General features: G+C 44.2%; 1 long non-coding RNA gene across 1 annotated transcript; it reads right to left on the bottom strand.

Annotated features, from left to right (window-relative positions):
* Window positions 1-1,314: 1,314 nt before the first annotated feature.
* LOC109368630 lies at window positions 1,315-5,135 on the bottom strand. The gene is made up of 2 exons (XR_002116864.2): window positions 4,359-5,135; window positions 1,315-1,931 (listed from the first exon to the last, which is right to left on the bottom strand). It is a non-coding gene; the product is annotated as an uncharacterized LOC109368630 (long non-coding RNA).
* Between the last annotated feature and the right edge of the window lie 2,650 nt (window positions 5,136-7,785).

Here is a 7,785-nt window from a genome sequence, read left to right as displayed (position 1 = left end):
AAAAATCACTCCACATGAGTTTGCATGTAGGACCGTGGCGTTACACACATGACAAATGAACCTACCCCGCGGAAGGAAGGGCTCCTGCTCCAGGCCCCTGTAGCCAGTGTAGCTATTGCGATCCCTTGGGCTGGGGAAGGAGGAGAAAGAGCTGTTTGGTGAGACACGAGGAAGCGGTGAGCCCGGAGGGACTGCTCTGTGCTGGAGCCCTGGGGGCCGGGTCCTCAGGGTCAGCTGGCCTCTGCCACGGGCTGCGTGCAGGGCTGCTGCTCCCAGAGCCAACGGGATGCTGACTGCTGCCAGTGCTGGGCCAAGGGAAGACAGAGGGGAGCTCTGGCTGTGCCCGGGGGCCAGCGGTGACCTGGGAGCTATTTCAGGAAGCCCTGAGGACAGAGGGTGTCACTGCTTCCATCGCCATCACCACCATCCATGTGAAAAATGTATGAGCTAGAATGGAAATAACGTTGTGCTACACTTCTGTTCGTTAATTTATAATGGCTCATAGCTTTAGACTTTTAAATCTGTAGTGTATTAATTTTTTCTACATTTGTTTCACATTTCTCACTTAATATAACATAAATAATTTGGTTAATAGATTTAACCTGCACATTTCAGCCACATTAATATATATAAGAAATCTGTTAATGGTATAAATAATTCTTTTTAAATAAAATAAATCTGATATGTTACATAATACTGATAAAAATTACTGCTGCTAATAGTTCTGTAAGCCACCCCTGATTTTCTGTTTCAGGACTGTGAGATGGGTCTGGGATTACCTCTCTGAGCGCTGGGAGCACGCCGTGCGTTCTGCAAAACCAATCTGCAGCCAGCACCAATCACGGGTTGGAGCCCCATTAACAGCCAACGCGATGCTTCACAATGTCAGGTAATTTCAGCTAATCAACCTAGGTGCTTGGGGGTCGGGGTTACTGGGGATAGAAACTCTTTACTTTAGCAGGTGGCTATGAAACCTTAACTACAGAAATAGCTGACTAAAATAGCCCATCTACTTTTTTTTCTTTTTTCCTTTAATAAAATCTACACCATTCTACTTTAAAAGTTAAGTAAATAAAAATGCAACCAACAGTTGCAGCCTTTGAATCATTACTTAGAGCTGTGATCCCACGTCCCGTTAGGAATCTGCAAGGTTGCACTCTCCTACAGAGACCTGAAATGGAGTACAGTACTTCCAGGCAAGGTTCATTCCAAACAGACAGGATAAATGGACACTCAGTGGCGTGAAGTGTATGTCATAATTAAGGTATTACATAATCATGCCTTCTCTCTGCTGTTAAATACAAAAACAGCATCTTTTACATTATCATATAAAAGCATTTAGGCTGTATTTTTATTTATCACTTTACACTGGTAGTCTCTTGTATGTGTACTCAATAGAAACCAAAGAATTTTGTACACTATTTTTTGTACAATAAAAGATAAAGTGTGCATTAGGTACGCTTGTACATGACAATATTGTACAATATTTACATTTCAGATATCACCATGAAATTCTGTATTATCTATATACACAATGAAAATTTCTCAGAAACATTTGGACTATTCCTTATAATCACAATTTTAGTATTATAGAAAAAAAAACAAAACAAAACAAAAAAACCCCTCAGTAATCATCTGACATGGTTACTGTAACCTTCCCAGATTTCTGATTGGCTTTTCCAGCAACCTCTCTCCCTCCTGCTCATCCACACACTGTACCACACTCCACGTAGCACCCCGCGGCGGCGGCCGTCTTCATATAAATATTGATATAACCACGTCTATATCAATACCTACATACAGACTTATGTGCACGTTCGTTTTGATAAGAACTGGACCAGTAACAAAGACATTCAATGTTATCTAGAGATCTTCCTCCTCTTGGGTTTTGGAGGCTTCACTTGTCTGTCTCCCTGCGGGATTTGGTGGACCTAGAAATAAGTACAGTCACAGGTTAGTGAAGAAGATTGGTCAGAGTAACCAGCCAAAAGCAACGAGACATGGACTGCTGAGATGTTGCTCAGCTGCCCTCATGGAATCATTAAGGCTGGAAAAACCCTCTCAGATCCCCATGTCCACCCCCACCCACCCCTCCGTGCCCACTGCCCACATCCATCAGTGCCACATCCCCACAGCTCTGGGACACTCCCAGGGATGATGACCACCACTCCCTGGGCAGCTGTGCCACTGCCTGACTGCTCTTTGGAGAAGGAATTGTTCCTCATACCCAACCTGACTCTCCTTGGTACAACTTGAGGCCATCACAGTGGTTCCACACCCTCACAGCCCTGGGGAGAAGAAGGCAGCTCCTGGCTGCCGCAGTCTGTGTGCCCCAAAGCTCTGGGACCTCAGGGAAAGTGCCAACTGAACTGAGACTGCAGTTACACCACATTCTGTGACACAAATCTTTATCAGTCATTCTGACAGTAGCAATTAATTAAAAATCATATGTTGAGAAAATACTGCCAACGTGAAAAAAATCTACCAAACTCAGGATGGCAGTAGCAATACTAAGGAAGGAGCTCTGATCAGCAAGCTGTTTCCTACTCATCACTACGTGCAATACTCCAATTTGGTGCTGGATGAAGCACTGCTGAGTGCTCAGCACAAGTGCAGCGCTGCCAGAAGGGCCATGGAGTGCCACCACCATCTGCTGGCGGCCGCAGCTCCTGGCCACAGCTGGGCAGAGGCTGCACAGCCCCAAGCAGTGCTGTCAGTCGTCTCCTGGCTCCTTCCTGAACGCCTTCAGACCATGACCGTTTGCTGCTCGTTTACTGGCTCTTCCCAGCAGAAATGATGATTTAAGCTCATTATCTTGTTTGCACACTTAAAGTGTAACTGATGACTGAACTGCAGGAGCTGACAAAAAATGCAAGTCACCAGAAAGGGAATCATTGATTCCCTATGATTGTTTCTAAGGATCGTCATTTTCGTGGAAATAAACCCTAATTACAAATTTTGGGACCAGATAATTAAAATATAAATCAAGCAGTGACACGCAGGCTGGTGGAGCAGCTTGTCGGCATGACAGAAGCATCCATCAGCATGTCCTGCTGCAGTGCCTCCACCTGAGCCAGTCTGTATCACAAATGTGTATTACTTGTAATTTTATAGCACTGCTGCATTTAGATATGAAGGAAAGGTAACTGTCACCAGCAGGATGGTGCTGCCATAACTGACAGTAGGGATGCACGTGCTGTATGCAGCCCCATCTATTTGCACCAGACCTGCAGGAAGATCCAGCTTTCACATCAAAACTCAAGCTTGCTTCATAAAATTCCCAAGTTTCACCAAAAGCTTTGGATTTGTTATTACTTATGGCAACCACTAAGAGCCGCTGAATAATTTATTTAATATTTCGTGGTGGTTCTGAAGTCAGCTCCACGTCTGCAGTTCAGAACAGATTTCCTTTTATGTCCTCCAGCAGCTCCCGTGAAGCCTTACTCATTCTCCCAAGTATGCATGTGTACACGCATCCCAGCAGTGAGCGCCGGCTATCAGGAGAAAGAAATTATTCTGCATTCAAACAATGTATAAATTAATAATTATAAGAATTGCTGATGCTAAGATCGGGGAGGCTGTACTGTGATACACTTCTTTGCATTTCTGTGTGTGTCTTAAAGACACTGCAGGTATGTTTCAAACACGAAGATGAGCACAGTGTGCTGGATGTGGCTCTGGGCAGCCTGGTCTGGTGGCTGGCGACCCTGCACATAGCAGGGGCTTGAAACTAGATGAGCGTTGTGGTAATTACGACCCAGGCCATTCTGTGATTCTATGATTGTGATTAGATACACAATTCTATGATTACGTGAGCCAAATTTTATCCTATTTATTGATCTTACACAATAACAGCGTGAAAGTTTTTGTAAGAGTTCTGCTGGTCGTGATGTCAGAAGACTCTACCTTACCTTTCAGGACAGCTTCCATGTCAACATAAGGAAAATGTTATTCAGAGAGTTTGATATGCAAAAGAACAATGCTTTTAAGTGTGGTTTCAATGAATGAGGCTTATTTGTCAGCAACCAGAGACAGCCCCACAGCATGCGTGGCACCCAGAAGCTGTCAGCTGGAGGTGGAACTACATGCAGGCATCCAGCTCTTAAAAAGCAATGCAACTGCAACACCACTGAAATGATGCACCTTTTCCTCATTTTTCAGAAGGGCCAGACATTTGCAAACAGTTTGAAAGGCAAGAAAAATATTGACATCCACATCGTTTTACAAAATGAAAAGAACATTTCTCTTAGAAAGGAACCCCAACCAGCAATCCCACCCCTTAGCAGACACACACACACACACACACTCACAAACAGAGAAAAGGGACAAGATTATTGCCAATGTGAAAAGAAACTTACATTCCCAGACATTTTATCTAGTTCACTCATGGCCTCATGTATAGCAGCTTCTAAATGGTTATTTAGCTTTCCACTTCTAGGAAGAAAAGATTAATGGCATCAGTAATTCTTAGTAGCAGAAAAACACTTAAAATTAATAATAAAGACATTAACTCATCAGACACAGTCTGGCATCCGCAGAGCCTCCCAGGTTGGTGCAGCACAAACAGCACAATCGGATCTATAAATAACATGATGCTGGCTAAAGGCTTGTGTTAGAATTACAGAGGAAAAAGAAAAGACAGCACTTCGGCGACATGTACTGTTAGTTACAGCATCCACAAGACAAATGGCATCGTGGAGAACAAGAGCACTTGGCAGTAACCCAGCATTCTGTGCGATCTGGTATTGGGTGCTTCTTATAGAACATCAACATCCCTCAGACCACAGAAATTGTAAGGTGAACTGAAATGGACTCATACAAAGCCAGACGTATCCACGTGGGTTTCTGACTCCCTGCAGCTGGACTGCATAAACAAGTGTAGGTTTGGCAGTGTGGACAAGTGATGAAACCTTAGGATGAGATAAATGACAGCACAATATTGTTTGGTAACTTCCTGGACAATTCCATCTATAATACAGCCTCATTAATAACTGACAGCAATGCTGAGTTTAATGTCATTTAGCAGCAGCTTTCAGATCTGATTCCTTATGTAACGGGAAGTTATTTAATCACCACTAAGCTCTGTCAGCAACCCTATATACATCTTTTGCACATTTTTTCCCTTACTGTTTCAGAATCTTCCTTTTTTTTTTTTTTTGTTGTGTGTGTGTGTGTCAGATAACTAAAAACCAAACATACTTTTCCATAGTATTTCCCCAAAATTGAGTTAATAGAAGTCAATTCCAAATAGCACTGATGAGCTCCGTTCTACAAAATGTCCCCAGTGAATGGCATTAGGTAAGGACAGATGTGCCTGCACAAACAACCTGCATCGCTCAGAGCTTCCAGTGAAAACTAGAAGGAACTGCAACACTTCATTCCACAGGTATGCATACTGCTACAGCTTTCGCAGCAGCAAAAATCCTGTACTGACATTGTGCAGGTTTGAATTTGTGCTTCAACACAACTGCACTGGAGGTGATTCTGCAAGAAACCGCTGGGATATTCAGTGTCCAGCAGCATTTCGGTAGTAACCAGTTCTAACAAGATGCTGGCAGACATTGAAATGGCACAGAACAGTGCCACTGTTTCCCTATTAAAAGGATCAGCGTGTAGTTTTTCACTAGGGATATGGCTTTTTCTTTTTTTTTCCCCCATAAACACAATAGGAAGTATGGCAAAGCCAAAAATGACTGATGTGACTTCATCTAGCTGGTGTTCACTGTCACTAGCACTAGCAATTAAAATAACCAAAGCAATATTACACAGGAGGTCGATTTCTTCTTGTTGCCTTTGGGCAGAAGCTTGGCTAGACGACCGCTTGAGGTCTTTTCCACGCCCACTAGAAGCTCACGTAATTACTGCCAGTAGTGCAAACAGCCGTTTGAAAGTATTTGATATACAAACGATGATATGCAGTCTTAAGAGACTGCTGCTATGTGTTTTTAATAGCAACACTTCGCTATGAAGATGATGAACTGCCCTCAAACAAACCAATGTTTCAGAAGGGCCCATCACTGAGATATCATTTACAGCAGGCAACACCCTGACAACCAGAGAACGTGACATCAGTTGAGCACATGCAACAGGTTGTTGGTGATCTGAAACAACCTGCAAGCACCACAGCGTTTGAGGCGAAGAGCTTAAAGTCTTCACAGAATCCTTAAGGATGGAAATGACCTCTAGGATCCCCAAGCCCAGCCCAGCGCCCTCTTCTCACGTCCCTCAGTGCTGCATCCCCACAGCTCTGGGACAGCCCCAGGGATGATGATCCCCCACTCCCTGGGCAGCTGTGCCACTGCCTGAATGCTCTTTCATAGAAGAAAGTGTTCCTACTAGGTAGGATTTTTTCCTAATGGTAGGAACACAAAGAATGAAACATCATTTTGAGGATCTGGATGTTAACCTTGCTCTGCTAAAGACACTGAACTGATGTGCTGCTAGTCCATATTCTCTTCGACTTCTTTGCCTGTCTTTATTACAGAAGTGTCCAACTTGATGTCAGTACCTGGTATATGCAAGCGCTGGGTACTTATCCATGCAGCAACAAAAAGTGTGACACATCTAACAATTAAATCTAATGGTTGATGTTCCAAAATTGTGATCTTGTATGGAACAAGAGGCACACGCACCACAGCAGACCATAAAGATGTCAAAAGCTGTTTCAGATACATTCAGCACAGAGCACAGGTCAAAGAGAAGGAGCTACCCTCTGGTCCACAAAGAGCGAGCAAAACATTTGAAACACAAAATATGCAGAAGTAGAAATATGGAGAAAAACCTGTCTGGGCTGTGAAGTGAAAAGGTGCCCCTATGAAAAGGGGCACCTGGGCCCCAAGCTGCTGGGGTACCTGTCAGCTGCTGTTTCCTAAAGTGCAAGCAATGATGCAGAACCAGTAATGCCACAAAAAGGCGACTGGATTCAGTGCAATTCTGGACAACCCTTGCAATCTGCTAAATAAGCAACTGCAAACCAGAAGACGGGAGCTCTTCTTAAATTGCACTGCTTGTTCCAGCTTCAGCTCCTCTTTCCATGTGCTGCTGCTGCCACCTTCCTCAAGCTGTGTATTTTGCTTCAGGGAGCAGCAATAGCTGGGGGTGCCAGCAGCCCTCCTGGCTGCTCAGTGCTCGCCCTCAGACTGCACTCAGATGTTCTGAGGATGGTGTCGAAAGAAACCCAACGTTGTCTCGCTGGCATTAAAAATATTTCTCCTAAGCACCGCATGACATATAAATAGAGGAAAAGCTTACACCTTAAAAGGAGCTGAGGGCAAATAATTATTTAATTTCTGAAAGTCTGTGTTTATGGTTCTGAAGGCAGCACTGCAAACTGACTGAATTCTCACAAAGTGATGCGTTTTCACCACAACAGTAAATAAACACCACCATCCCAGAATAACCCCCATCTCTACCCTTGTCCTTTGACAGCTGTCAAGATTTTTTTCTCCAAAAGCCCATTTCATTGTCCTCTTTCTGCGTACGCTTATGCTTCAGCTCTTCATGTTTCCCAGTCCTTCTGTCCTTGCACGTTTGTAAACGAAGGCCAAAAGATGAGAGAAACCAACCAGCTCACAGGTGTGTGACTGCATGGGAGCTGCTGCCCGGCTAACTGCAGCCAGCCCTCACCACTGCCAGAAGCTCCTCTGCAATGGGAAACAACAGAACTCATGCAAATACAGGCGGGCTCTGCCTGCTGCAGCAGCCAACAGAGGGAGAGGGAAGAGATAAGAAGGGCAGATCTTGTGAAAAATTGGATTCGGTCAGAGCAGTTTGGATGTAATAACT

This window comes from Meleagris gallopavo, chromosome 7 (assembly GCF_000146605.3).
Source record: "Meleagris gallopavo isolate NT-WF06-2002-E0010 breed Aviagen turkey brand Nicholas breeding stock chromosome 7, Turkey_5.1, whole genome shotgun sequence".
NCBI classification, from domain to species: Eukaryota; Metazoa; Chordata; class Aves; order Galliformes; family Phasianidae; genus Meleagris; species Meleagris gallopavo.
This window is presented reverse-complemented; position numbering and strand designations above follow the sequence as displayed.